The sequence below is a fragment of the Ovis aries genome, chromosome X (assembly GCF_016772045.2).
Source record: "Ovis aries strain OAR_USU_Benz2616 breed Rambouillet chromosome X, ARS-UI_Ramb_v3.0, whole genome shotgun sequence".
Classification (NCBI taxonomy): domain Eukaryota; kingdom Metazoa; phylum Chordata; class Mammalia; order Artiodactyla; family Bovidae; genus Ovis; species Ovis aries.
Genome location: NC_056080.1, coordinates 73821337 through 73836603, shown reverse-complemented (window position 1 = coordinate 73836603; position 15267 = coordinate 73821337). Strand labels below are relative to the sequence as shown.

The window sequence follows — 15267 nt, the reverse complement described above, 5'->3', positions numbered from 1 at the left end:
AGAAAAAGGGAAAAAAATGACAATAACAAGAGAGATAACCACACTGGATCTTAAATAGAAGCAGTTTAGCTCAGTTTAGTTGCTCAGTCGTGTCTGACTCTTTGCGATCCCATGAATCGCAGCACACTAGGCCTCCCTGTCCATCACCAACTCCCGGAGTTTACTCAAACTCATGTCCATCAAGTCGGTGATGCCATCCAGCCATCTCATCCTCTGTCGTCCCCTTCTCTTCCTGCCCCCAATCCTTCCCAGCATCAGAGTCTTTTCCAATGAGTCAACTCTTTGCATGAGGTGGCCAAAGTACTAGAGTTTCAGCTTTAGCATCAGTCCTTCCAATGAACACCCAGGATTGATCTCCTTTAGAATGGACTGGTTGGATCTCCTTGCAGTCCAAGGACTCTCAAGAGTCTTCTCCAACACCACAGTTCAAAACAATCAATTCTTCGGCACTCAGCTTTCTTCACAGTCCAACTCTCACATCCATACATGACCACTGGAAAAACCATAGCCTTGACAAGATGTACCTTTGTTGGCAAAGTAATGTCTTCTTTTTATTTTTTTGATTTTTTTTAATCATTTTATTTTTATGAACATTTAAATGCTAAACAGATGCAAAAGTCCAGTTTGTAAAACTAGACCATTTTAATGTTGGCTTTTTTCATTTTTAAAACTGTAAAATAAATAGTTTTCTTTGACTGAAGACAACATGTAAGGTTGATTGATAGTATTCAGAAATATCAGAGTAATGGTTTCCCAACTGGTGTGTAGTCTTCAGTAATTATAAGGAGTTATTTGTATGTAACTGCTGTCAAACCAGTAAGACTGTATTTATGCATCCATCATTTTCAGGATTATTGGTAACCTGGGCATATTATATATATATATATATATATATAACCAGATGACTTTGCCTCCTTGTGTTACAAGGCCCAACTCGCTTATGTTCACCTCAATGATGGTTCCTTTGGTAATAACATCCAAAGTTGTATATAGTGGGGATGAGGGATTCTTCTTTACACCAAGTATTGGCAAGCAAAAGGTGGCTTTCAGTTCAGGATGTGTTACATGAGCCTTCTTGAAATGTAATCCCATCAGCCTAATGAATCTTTCACATTTAGGTGGTTTTCAAGTAAAACCATCTCCAACAAAGCAGACTTTAGTAACCATCCTCTTCCAGGCTTTCTTCCTTCTTTTTTCCTGTTTGAATAACTTTTAATACTTCTGTTTCTCCCTGGGCACGAACTTTAGGTAGAGGGACCTCCCATTTTCCCGCTTTCTCTTTTCGTTTCTGTTTAATCATATTGGAAAGTACTTTAGCTCGAGACAGTCCCTCTCGGTCCAGTAGATATGCAGGTACGGCTCCTTGTGGAGTCTTGTGGAGTCTTTTCATCATTCTTCTGTTTGGTGTTTCTCTTTTCATGCATCTTAATAGTCTTTTTCATTTGTATTTTCTCAGCATGGCACTGTTTATGGTAGAGCTTAGCTTTCAGACTAATCATCTTTTTTTGCCTTCTTTGAACGTTCATGAGCCTCTCGACCTTCCTTCTTTCTCTTTTTCTCATGGTAATCAAACGATATCCATAGCGCTTAAGGTGTAACTCAATATATTCATTTTGTGGCATGGTGACGGCTGCCGAGCCACCGGGTGCAGTCTCCGTGGCGCGAAGAAGCTCTCAATTTTCGCCTCTCAGAGACCCACCAGCTGACTCCACACCAACCACGACAGGCTGTCTCTGCTTTTTAATATGCTATCTAGGTTGGTCATAACTTTCCTTCCAATGAGTAAGCATCTTTTAACTTCATGGCTGCAGTCACCATCTGCAGTGATTTTGGAACCCAAAAAAAACATAGTCTAACACTGTTTCCACTGTTTCCCCATCTATTTCCCATGAAGTGATGGGATCAGATGCCATGATCTTAGTTTTCTGAATATTGAGCTTTAAGCCAACTCTTTCACTCTCCTCTTTCACTTTCATCAAGAGGATTTTAATAGTACACATGTGCTTTTATTTGTGTAAACCTTTTTTTTTTCTTTCAACATTGATAAAAAACAATTTATTATTATAAAACTATGATGGCTTTAAAATGTATAAAGATATACTTGTTATATCAATATCAGTACAATAAAAGTAGCAGGGAGGGAACTGAGCTATAGAGAAGAAATTATAAAAAATATTTTATAAACTATTACAATTAAGTTTTTTTTTAATCACTGTTCAGTCACTGAGTAGTGTCCGACTCTTCACAACCCCATGGACTGCAGCACACCAGATTTCCCTTTCCTTCACCATCTCCCTGAGTATGCTTAAATTCATGTCCACTGAGTTGGTGATGCCATCCAACTATCTCATCCTCTGTCATCCCCTTCTCCTCCTGCCTTCAATCTTTCTAAGCATCAGGGTCTTTTCCAATCAGTTGGCTCTTCTCATCAGGTGGCCAAAGTACTGGAGCTTCTGTTTCATCATAAGCATGCAGTCCTTCCAGTGAATATTCAGAGTTGATTTCCTTTAGGATTGATTGGTTTAATCTTCTTGCAGTCCAAGGGAGTAAGAGCTGGAGATCATCTTCCTCCCCACAAAAACATCAAAAATTTATCTGCATGTGGAACAACTCATGTAGAACACCTGGTGGATGGTAGCAGAGGAATGCAGACTTCCAAAAAGGCAAGCTAAACTCCACATAAGATGGTATGGAAAAGGCAATAAGAAAATAAAGAAACAAAGGAAATGAATGGATGCATCTCAAAGAGGGAGCTGTGAAAGAGAAAAACAACTTGGAAACCTGTTAATTAGATGGAGATGGGGGGATGCTTTGGGAACTCAGAAGGGAGTACAGAAATAAGTGAGTGGAAGACAAAGGGGAGATAATTTGGTACAGAGATTAGTGCTACCCAGCACATCCCAGCCAAGAAGCTGTTTGCATACCTGCTGTGGTAAGTGGGGACTGGTGCTGAGGCTTGGGCTTTAGGGTTCAGACCACAGGGAAAGGATTGAGGTTGACTGCCATGAAGTTACTCTAAGGCAGCTAGTACAACACAGCTGAGGGTATGTAGGGGAAATCCTAGGCATGCTATAGAGGCAAGAGATCATTTACATGGGGACCCTGTAACTCCACAGACCTTTCAACTCCATGTGCTCCCAGACCACAAGACACTGCCTTTGTGAGTGCAATATGTGGGTCAACCTGGCTGCAGTCTGTGACCCCAGTGAAGTGCATGATGGTCATTGCAGCCATTGCCAGCCTGTGAACAGGTACAGGTCACTACTCATAACTTTCTGGGAGCCTATGCAGTTTGGTTCTACTTCGTTATCCACAACCTCTGATAGAGCACATGACCCTTCCCATAATGTAGCAACATTTGGCAGGTCTCCACTGTCACAGACATTCCCTGCACATTCCATCTGTGGCTATAATACCCCTCCCTTTCCGCAGCCCAACTGATCAAGTGAGCCCTAGTAGGCCTTGGCCCCATTTTTTTTTCTTTGTCCCATTTTTTTCTGGGCAGAGAACTGATGCTAGAGCATAGTCTATAAGCAGAGGTGGTTCCAGAATCATAGACGAGCACCAGGGTTTGTGTAACCAAAAAAGAGAAGGTAATGTACTCCTGCAAGAGCAGGTGTGATTGATTAAAACTCTACAATTAGCTTAGGACTGTGGACTTTGGGGGGAATTGTGGACTTTGGAAGAAGAAACGAGCTCAAGGCCAGATATCAGTAGAGCTGACACAGCAGTTCCCATAGCAGACCCAGAGACCTTCATAGAAATATTGGAGGGCTTTCTGAGTAGGCAGAGTGACTGGAGCACACTGTGTAGCAAAGACAACCGATGTCACAGTATTGTTGTTGTTCAGTCACTCAGTCCTGTCCAACTTTTTGCAACTCCATGGACTGCAGCACACTAGGATTCCCTGTCCTTCACCATTTCCCAGAGCTTACTCAAACTCATGTCCATTGAGTGAGTGATGCCATACAACCATTTCATGTTCTATCGTCCCCTTCTCCTCCTGTCTTCATCTTACCCAGAATCAGGGTCTTTTCCAATGAATTGGCACTTTGCATCAGGTAGCCAAAGTATTTGAGCTTCAGCATCAGTCTTTCCAATGAATATTCAGGATTGACTTCCTTTAGCATTAACTGGTTTGATCACTTTGCTGTCCAAGGGACTATCAAGAGTCTTCTCCAACACCTCAGTTTAAAACCATCAGTTCTTCTATGCTCAGCCTCCTTTATAGTCCAACCATCACATCTGTACATGACTACTGGAAAAACCATAGGTTTAACTATATGGACCTTTGTTGGCAAAACAATGTCTCTGCTTTTTAATATGCTGTCTAAATTTGTCATAGTTTTTCTTACAAGAGGCAAGCATCTTTTAATTTTTTATTATATTATTATATTATATATTATATAATAGTATACATTATAATAATTAGTTTATATATTATATCATTATAATAAATTATAAGCTGTGGAAATTTCTGAAAGGGATGGGCATACCAGACCACCTGACCTGCCTCTTGAGAAACGTGTATACAGGTCAGGAAGCAACAATTAGAACTGGACATGGAACAATAGGCTGGCTCCAAATAGGAAAAGGAGTAAGTCAAGACTGTATATTGTCACCCTGCTTATTTAATTTATATGCAGAGTATATCATGAGAAACGCTGGGCTGGAGGAAGCACAAGCTGGAATCAAGATTGCCAGGAGAAATATCAATAACTTCAGATATGCAGATGACACCACCCTTATAGCAGAAAGTGAAGAAGAAATAAAGAGCCTCTTGATGAAAGTGAAAGAGAAGAGTGAAAAAGTTGGCTTAAAGCTCAACATTTGGAAAACGAAGATCATGGCACCTGGTCTCATTGCTTCATGGCAGATAGATAGGAAAACAGTGGAAATAGTGGCTGACTTTATTTTTCTGGGCTTCAAACTCACCTAGATGATGATTGCAGCAATTAAATTAAAAGACACTTACTCCTTGGAAGGAAAGTTATGACCAATCTAGACAGCATATTAAAAAGCAGAGACATTACTTTGCCAACAAAGGTCCTCCTAGTCAAGGCTATGGTTTTCCCAGTGGTCATGTATGGATGTGAGAGTTGGACTATAAAGAAAGCTGAGCACTGAAGAATTGATGCTTTTGAACTGTGATGTTGGAGAAGACTCTTGAGAGTCCTTTGGACTGCAAGGAGATCCAAACAGTCCATCCTAAAGGAGATCAGTCCTGCATGTTTTGGGAAGGACTGATATTGAGGCTGAAACTCCAGTCCTTTGGCCACTTTATGGGAAGAGCTGACTCATTGGAAAAGACCCTGATTCCGGGAAAGATCGAGTTTAAGAGGAGAAGGGGACGACAGAGGGTGAGACGGTTGCATGGCAACATCAACTTGATGGACATGTGTTTGCGTGTACTCTGAGAGTTGGTGATGGATAGGGAGGCCTGGTGTGCTGTGATTCATGGGGTCACAAAGAATCGGACACAACTGAGTGACTGAACTGAACTGAATATTGTATAAATTATAATTTTGTATACTATATTATATTAAAATATATTATAATATTCTTCTTATTACCACCCTCCCTCCCTCTCTCTCTCTCTCTCTCTCTATATATATATATATATATATATATATATATATATTTGATTTTCTCCTTTTTCATTTTGTTCCATTGTTCTTTTTTTATTAATCCTTTGTTTTTTTTTTTATTTTTTACTCCCTTTTTAAAATATTTTAATTTTAAAATCATTTTCTTCTTATTTCTACAAGTTTTAATTATATTACATTTTTCCATGGTTTTATTTTTTATTTTTGCTACACTATTTTTTTAGTATTTGTTTTCATATATGGGTTTGTTTATTGCATTGATGTTCTCTTCATTTTTGGTTCCTCTCTTTCTTTCTGTTTCTGAGTTTCTTTGTATGTTCCTGTCTGATTAATGTAGCTTTTACCATTTGTCTTGGGGTTTTGTCTCTGTTTTGTTGTTTGTTTGCTTATTGGTTGGTTTGATTTTTTTTTTCTCTCTACTTCTTTCTTTCTTTTCCTTTCTGTGCTCTGTGGATTGTAGAGTCTTGGTGCTTCAGCAAAATGTCAGACCTGAGATTTCAAGGTGGGAGACATGTGTCCAGGACATTGGACCAGCATAAAACTATTGACTCCATGAAATACTAATCAGTGAGGACTCTCCCAAAAGCCTCCATCTCAAAAGTAAGATATGGACCCACTCAAAAACCAGCAAGCTCCAGTACCAGATGTCCCACATCAAACAGCTACCAAAAGAGGAACACAACCCTATCCATTAGCATAAGGTTGTCCCAAATCATACAAAGCTTGAAGATACCCCACAACACATCATTGGACATGACACTGTCCTTTAGAGAGAAAATATCCTGTTCCACCCAACAACAACAACAACAACAAAAAGAATCAGTCCCTACTACTAACAGACCTTCACAAAATGCTCGTCCAACCTCCCACACCAGGGACAGACTCCAAAAGAAAGAGGAACTGTGACCTGGAAACTTGGTGAAAGGAGGCTCAGAACACAATACATTAAACAAAGTGAAAAGACTGGGAAACATGTAACAGATGATTCAGTATTGTAGATCCCCAGCAGACCAAACAAATAAAGAGGAAATACACAGTCTATCTGAAAAAATTCAGAGTAATGATAATAAAGATGATTCAAAACCTCAGAAATATAATGGAGAGAAAGATAAATAGAAAGGAGGCATTGATTGAGAAGATACAAGAAAGCTTTAGCAAGGACCTAGAAGATGTGAAGAACAGAGAAACAAAAATGAACGTAAAAACTAAAGTAAAAAAGTACAGTAGAGGAAACAAATAGCAGAATAACTGATGCAGAAGAACATATAAGTGAACTAGAAAATAGAATGGTGAAAATCACTGAATCAGAGCAGAATAGCAAGAAAAATTAAAAGCATTGAGTCAGCTATGCCATCCAACCATCTCATTATCTGTCATCCCCTTCTCCTGCCTTCAATATTTCCCAGGATCAGGGTCTCTTCCCTGAGTCAGTTCTTCACATCAGGTGGCCAAAGAATTGGAGTTTCAGCTTCAGCATCAGTCCTTCCAATGAATATTCAGGGTTGACTTACTTTATGATTGAATGGCTTGATCTCTTTGCAGTCAAGAAATTCTCCAAAACCACAGTTCAAAAACAAATTTGTCAGAGCTCAGCTTTCTTTAGGGTCCAACACTCACATCCATACATGACTACTGGAAAAGCCATAGCTTGATTATACAGACCTTTGTCGGTAAAGTAATGTCTCTGCTTCTTAATATGCTCTCTAGGTCTCTTATAGCTTTACTTCAAAGGAGCAAGTGCCTTCTAATTTCAGCCACAATCTGCAGCCCAATTTTGTAGCCTAATAAAATAAAATCTGTCACTGTTTCTATTGTTTCCCCATCTATTTACCATGAAGTTTTGGGGCAATATGCCATGATCTTAGTTTTTTAAATGCTGAGTTTTAAGTCAGCTTTTCACTCTCCTCTTTCACTTTCATCAAGAGACTCTTTAGTTCCTCTTCACTTTCTGCCATAATGACGATATCTTCTGCCTATCTGAGGTTATTGATATTTCTCCCTACAAACTTGATTCCAGCTTGTGGTTCATTCAGTCTGGCATTTCGCATCATGTACTCTGCATATAAGTTAAATAAGCAGGGTGAGAATATACAGCCTTAATGTACTCGTTTCCCAATTTGGAACCAATCCATTGTTTCATGTCTGGTTCTAACTGTTGTTGCCTCCTTACTTGCATACATATTTCTCAAGAGGCAGGTAAGGTGGTCTGATAGTCCCATCTCTTTTAAGAATTTTCAACAGTTTGCTGTGATCCACATACTCAAAGGCTTTGGCCTAGTCAGTAAAGCAGAAGTAGATGTTTTTTTCTGGAATTCCCTTGCTTTTTCTATGATAGAATGGGTGTTAGAAATTTGAACTCTGGTTCCTCTACCTTTTACAAGTCCAGCTGGGACATCAACAAGTTCTCCGTTCAGGAGCTATTGAAGCCTAGCTTGGAGAATTTTTATAATTATTTGATAATTTGTGAGATGAGTGCAATTACAAAGTAGTTTAAACAGTTTTTCTCATTGCCTTTCTTTGGGATTGGAATGAAAACTCTCCTTTTCCAGTACTGTGGTGACTGTTGAGTTTTCCAAACTTGCTGCCATTTTGAGTACACCACTTTCACACCATCACCATTGAGGATTTGAAATAGTTCAGTGGGGATTCCATCATCTCCACTAGCTTTGTTAATAGTTATGCTTCCTAAGGCTGATGACCTAGCACTCCAGGATGTCTGGCTGTAGGTTAGTGATCACAGCATTGTGGTTATCTGGGTCATTAAGATCTTTTTTGTATAGTTCAGTGTATTCTGGCCACCTCTTCTTAATATATTCTGCTTCTTTTAAGTCCACACTGTTCTATCTTTATTGTGGCCATCTTTGCATGAAATGTTCTCTTGGTATCTCCAATTTTTTTAAGAGATCTCTAGTCTTTTCCATTCTTCTGATTTCCTCTATTTCTTTGTGTTTTTCACTTATAGAGGCTTCCTTGTCTTTCCTTGCTATTCTATCGAACTCTGCATTCACATGGATATATCTTTCCATTTCTCCTTTGCCTTTCACTTCTCTTCATTTCTCAGCTAATTTTAAGGCCTCCTCAGATAACTATTTTGCCTTTTTGTACTTCTTCTTCTTGGGGATAGTTTTGATTGCCACTTCCTGTATAATGTTATGACTCTCATCCATAGAACTTCAGGTACTCTATCAGAGCTAATCCCTTGAATCTACTTGTCACCTCCAATGTATAATTGTAAAGGATTTTATTTAGGTCATACCTGAATGGTCCAGTGGTTTTCCCTACTTTCTTCAATTTTAGTCTGAATTTTGCAGTAAGGAGTTCATGATCTGATCCTCAGTCCACTCCTAGTCTTGTTTTTGCTGACTGTATAGAGCTTCTCCATCTTTGGCTGCAAAAATACAATATATATGATTTTGATATTGACCATCTGATGATGTCCACATATAGAGTCATCTCTTGTGGTTTTGGAAGAGGGTTATTGATATGGCTAGTGGGTTCTCTTGGCAAAATTCTGTTAGCCTTTGCCCTGTTTCATTGTGTACTTCAAGGCTAAACTTTCTTGTTACTCCATGTAGCTCTTGACTTTCTACCTTTGCATTCCAGTCCTCTGTGGTTAAAAAGATGTTTTTCTGATGTTAGTTCTAGAAAATCTTGGAGGTCTTCATAGAACTGTTCAACTTCAGCTTCTTTGCCATTAGTGGTTGGGGCATAAACTTGAAATACTGTGATATTGAATTGTTTGCCTTGGAAACCCACAGAGTTCATCCTTTCATTTTTGAGATTTCACTGAAGTACTGCATTTCAGACACTTTTATTGACTATGTGGGCTACTCCATGAGAATAAAATAGACTACCTGGAAGAAATGGACAAATTCTTAGAACATGCTACCTTCCAACAATGGACCAGGAAGACACTGAAAATATGAACAGACTAATCACAAGCACTGAAATTGAGTCTGTGATCAAAAATCTTCCAAGAAACCAAGCCCATGGCCACAGGAAAATTCTATAAACATTTCAGAGAAGGGCTAACACTTATTTTGCTAAAATTTTTCCAAAAATGGCAGATGGAGGAAAAGACTCAAACTCAATCTATGAAGCCACCATCATCCTGATAACAAAGCCAAAATTATATCACAAAATGGAATATTACATGCCAATATCATTGGTGAACATAGATGCAAAAGTCCTCAGCAAAATTCTAGCAAACAGAATTCAACAACATACTAAAAGTGTCATCATGATCAAATTCAGTTTATCCCAAGGATGCAAGGATTCTTCAACATATGCAGTTCAATATGATACTACATATTAACATATTGAATTATAAAAGAAACATGATTATCTGAATGGATGCAGATAACCTTTTGATAAAATTCAACACCCATTTTACAATTTAAAACTCTTCTGAAAATCGGCATAGAAGGAATCTACCTCAACATAAGAAAGGTCATATACAATAAACCCAAAGCAAGAATTATTCTCTTTGACAAAAGACTGAAAGCATTTCCTCTAAAATAAGGAACAAGACAAGGGTGCCCACTCACACCACTATTATTCATTATAGTTTGGAAATCCTAGCCTTGGCAAATAGGGAAAAATAAAGAAATAAAATGAATCCAGTTGGTAAAAGAAGTAAAATTCTCACTGTTTGCAGATGACATGATATTATACATAGAAAATCTCAAAAAGCATCACCAGAAAACTACTAGAGCTAATCAATGGATTTAGTAAAGTTGCAGGATATTACATTACTACACAAAAATCCATTGCATTTCTATGCACTAACAATGAAAACCCATAAAAAAATAAGAAAACATTCTCATTTATCTTATTTATTCCAAAAGTAATAATAATAATAACATACTTAGGAGTAAATCTACCTAAAGAGACAAAAATCATATTTGCAGAAAACGATAAGACACTAGAGAATGTGTTGAAAGAGAACACAAAAAGGTGGAGTGATATGCCATGTTCTTTGATTGGAAGAATCCATATTGCCAAAATGACTATACTATGAAAAACAATCTACATATTCAGTTCAATCCCTATCAAATTATCAATGTTATAATAGATGTTATAATTATGTTATAATTTTATATATAATTTATAATATTATAAACAGAACTAGAACAACAATTTTTCACAGTTTGTATGTAGACACAAAATTGAGAAATACAAATGGAGCTGGAGAAATCAACTTCCCTGATTTCATATTATACTACAAAGCTACAGCCATGATGACAGTATGATACTGGCCCCAAAACAGACATATAAACCAATGGAACAAGATAGAAAGCCCAGTGATAAACCCAAACTCCGATGGAGACTTTACCTTTGACAAAGGAGAAAATAAAAATAATATGCAATGGAAAAAAGACAACCTTTTCAATAAGTGCTGCTGGGAAAACTGGACAGCTACATGGACAATAATGAAATTAGAACAGTTCCTAATGCCATACACACAAATAAACTCAAAGTGGATTGAAGACCTAAATGTAAGACCATAAACTATAAATCTCTTAGAGGAAAGCATAGAGAGATATCTCTTTGACATAACTCACTGCATGATCCTCTTTGTCCCGTCTCCTAGAGTGTGGAAAAAATAAAATAAACATATAGGACCTAATTAATCTTAAAAGCTTTTGCACAGCATAGGAACCTATAAACAAGCTGACAGGATAAAAGATAGCTCTCAGAATGGGAAAGCAAATTTTTAAAAAATGAATGATTATTAAATGAACGATTGATCTCCAAAATATGCAAGCAACTCATACAGCTCTTTGACAGAAAAACAAATAACCCAATCAAAAAGTGGACAGAAGACCTAAACAGACAGCTCTCCAAAGAAGACATACAGATGACCCATAAACACATGTCAAGATGCTCATCACTGCTTATTTCTCACTCAGTCGTGCCCGGCTCTTTGCGACCCCATGGACTGCAGTCCACAAGGTCCTCTGTTCATAAAATTTTCCAGACAAGGATACTGGAGGGGGTTGCCATTTCCTTCTCCAGGGGATCTTCCCAACCCAGGGATTGAACCCAGGTCTCCTGCACTGAAGGCAGGTTCTTTACCGACTGAGCTACAAGGGAAACCCTGCTTATTTCTAGAGAAATTGAAATCAAAACTGCAATGAGGTGTCACCTTACATCTGTCAGAATAGCCATCATCAAAAAACCCTACAAACAATCCTGAATAAGATGTGGAGAAAGGGAAACCCTCCTGCACTGCTGGTGAGAATGTAAGCTGATACAGCCACTATGGAGAATAGCATGGAGATTCCTCAAAAAACTAAAAATAAAACTAACATTTCTTTCAGCAATCCCATTATTGGGCATATACCCCACAGAAACAAGAATTGAAAATGACACATGTACCCCAATGTTCATTGCATCACTATTTACAGTAGCCAGGACATGGAAGCAACCTAGATATCCATTGAGAGATAAGAAGGGATAAATAAGTTTTTGAGGGATAAAGAAGTTGTGGTACATTTATGCAATGGAATTTTACTCAGCCATAAACAAGGAATGAATTTGATTCAGTTGTAATGAGCTGGACGATCCTAGAAGCTCTTATAAAGAGTGAAGTAAGTCAGAAAGAGAACAACCATTGTATATTAATGCATATATATATATATATATATATATGCATCATATATATAGAAAAATAATACTAGTGAACCTGGTAGAAAATTGACTTGTGGACACAGTAGGGGAAAGTGAGGCTGGGACAAACTGAGAAAATAGCATCCTATTATGTGGAAGTAGATTTTGGAAACTTGCTAAATTAACACCAGGAGGCCAGCCTGGTGTGATGACCTAGAGGAGTGGGATGGGGGAGGGGTGGGAGGATTGGTTTGTGTTGTTGTATGGCAGAAATCAACGCAAAACTGTAAACATAAATGTCCACCCATTAATAAATAAAATTAAAATTTTTAGTATTCAGGACTAACAAATAAAATTGGAAGGCTACTTTAGACATGTGAATGTCAAATACAGTTGAAGAACAAATAAAACAAACACACTGCAAATGGAGAGAAATATATCACAATCTACTTGCAGCTGAATATTTCATGAACATAATAGCAATCAAGTCTTGATTACTGTGTACAGGTTTATAAAGAGGAAGACGTCAACTGTGCATTCTATTTAATAGATGTTCATTTTATTTCTTTACTATTTTTGTAATTAATTTATTTTTTATTGAAGGATAATTGCTTTAGAGAATTTTGCTGTTTTCTATTAACTGTCAACATGAATCAGCCATAGGTATATATATATGCATACCTTTTGAGAAACAAAAATTTCTTATTCAAAGACTTGCTTCCAGAATGAGCTTCTTAAGAAATTTAAGTTGTATGTCTATTTAGGAAGCTATTGTTATTGTCTTTAGGGATATGAGTTGAGTAAAATATTAGATCATTCCATGTTAATTTGGGGAATATTTTGGCATTCATGCTTGATTCTGATTCAATAGAGTAAAAGATTATATTTGCTTGATCCAAGCTCAAATACAGAATCTTCCCTGGTGGTTCAGATGGTGAAGAATCTGCCTGCAATGCAGGAGACATCAGTGTGATCTCTGGGTTGGAAAGATTCTCTGGAGAAGAGAATGACAATCCACTCCAGTATTATTGCCTGGAGAATTCCTTACACAGAGGAGCCTGGTGGACTACACTCCATGAGGTCACAAAGAGTTGGGCACAACTGAGTGACTAATACACACAGTAAGCTCACATATATTCAATTAACATTTTTACTTTTAACTTTGGCTTCATTTCGTAACTCAGTAACTTTGTTCTACTTTTATATTTGATGACTAAGCTCATTTGAAGTCATCTATTGGGAATTCATAGAGGTAGATTATCTCAAATACATTCTACAAGTGTATAGCACTTAGAGTTGTGAAGAAATTTGCTTGTGTTTAACATATTCATGATTAATTAAGTTATTCACCTCTCTTATAGTATTTTAGATTAGTGACAAGATGATCTAGGCCACCTAAATGGCCAGGCTACTGAATTTTGCTCCTAAAGATAGCTGCAGAGAGGATAATTGGGAATAGTTACAGTAGATGAAGTACCAGAATGGACCTCAATTAAAGAAGAAGGCAATCAGAAGGAAGAATCTTCACGGAAACTCAAGAAATTTTTCTGAAAGGAGAGTGCACCTGAAGAAGCAACTCATGAACAATACAGAGAAGAAAGAGCAGCTCATGAAAAATAGAGAGAGAGAGAAACAGAGAATGACTACCTTGAAAATAAATAAATAAATTACTTGAAAAATGAAGAAAAATATCAAACAACAGAAATTACAGAAGAGTTGGCTGAGTCATTATATGATTTAGTAAGAACAAATCAATGTGTTTAAACACTTTGATGATGAAATTTGAGCACAAGCTAGAGAAGGAAAAATTAAAGATGAGTTTAAACATACAGCTTACATTTTCAAGATTTTATTTTCTTTCAGGTTTACTCTATTTAGTGATGTTTTGACTATATATCTTTTAAAAATAAACATATATTTATAAATAAGTCACTTTTTTATACATTTATAAATAAATATGTTCAGGAAAACCCTACTGGCATATATCCTAAAAATCCTAATTTTTTAAGACCAAGGTGCTCTGTGTTGAAATTCTAAGATATATAAAGAGTACAATAAGTGTCTTAGGACTTGGAAATCAAATTATTTTCTTGGAGACAAATGTAGTAAAGCATACAATGCATAAGACTAGGCATCTGCAGAAGATGATCATCATTTATTTTACAAAAGATTGTTATAGTGATTTTTAGGAGACAGTGTGTCTCCCATAATCAAGGTGACTGTCTTGTTACTGCAAGACTAAATGTAACCAAAAGTAAAACTTGGTCAGTGCTTTGGTACTCTGATCAAAGAATGCATCATATTTGGCACTGGTCTGCCAAATTCTACAGAAGAAAAGAAGAAAAGAGTAAGATATTAACCTGGCTTTTTAATTTTAGTTTTCTTGAAATATAATTGGGATATAGCACTAAGTTTAAAGTGTACAAAACAATGATTTGATTTACATGTATTGCCACATGATTAACACAATAAGTTTAGTGAATATCAGTCACCTCAAAAAGCTACAAAAAAAGTACTTATGTATTGTGATGAGAACTTTTAGAATTTATCTTCTTCATAGCCTCAATTATTCAATACAAGGCAATGAAGGTATGAACTGTATCCAGTGGATATATGGTTTCTGCTAGAGATGTTTACTTTATTATAGGTCAATAATAAATCATAAATCTATCTTGTGATCTAGATTTCATGTGTCTCAATGAAACAAACAGAAAAGGAAAAAAAATACAGAAACAAACAGAATAAAACAACACAAATACTGAAATGAAAAATACTCTAGAAGTAACCGATAGAATAACTGAGGCAGAAAAATTGATACGTAAGCTGGAAGACAGAATGGTGGAGATAACTACTGAAGAACAGAATAAAGGAAAAACAATGAAAAGAATTAAGGATAGTCTCAGAGACCTCTGGGACAATTTTAAATGCAGCAACATTAAATTGCCAACATCCGCTGGATCATGGAAAAAGCAAGAGAGTTCCAGAAAAATATCTATTTCTGCTTTATTGACTATGCCAAAGGCTTTGACTGTGTGGATCACAATAAACT

General features: G+C 36.9%; 1 pseudogene; it reads right to left on the bottom strand.

Moving 5' to 3' along the window:
• Positions 1-623: 623 nt before the first annotated feature.
• On the bottom strand, positions 624-1682 carry LOC101120893 (ribosome biogenesis protein NSA2 homolog; annotated as a pseudogene).
• Between the last annotated feature and the right edge of the window lie 13585 nt (positions 1683-15267).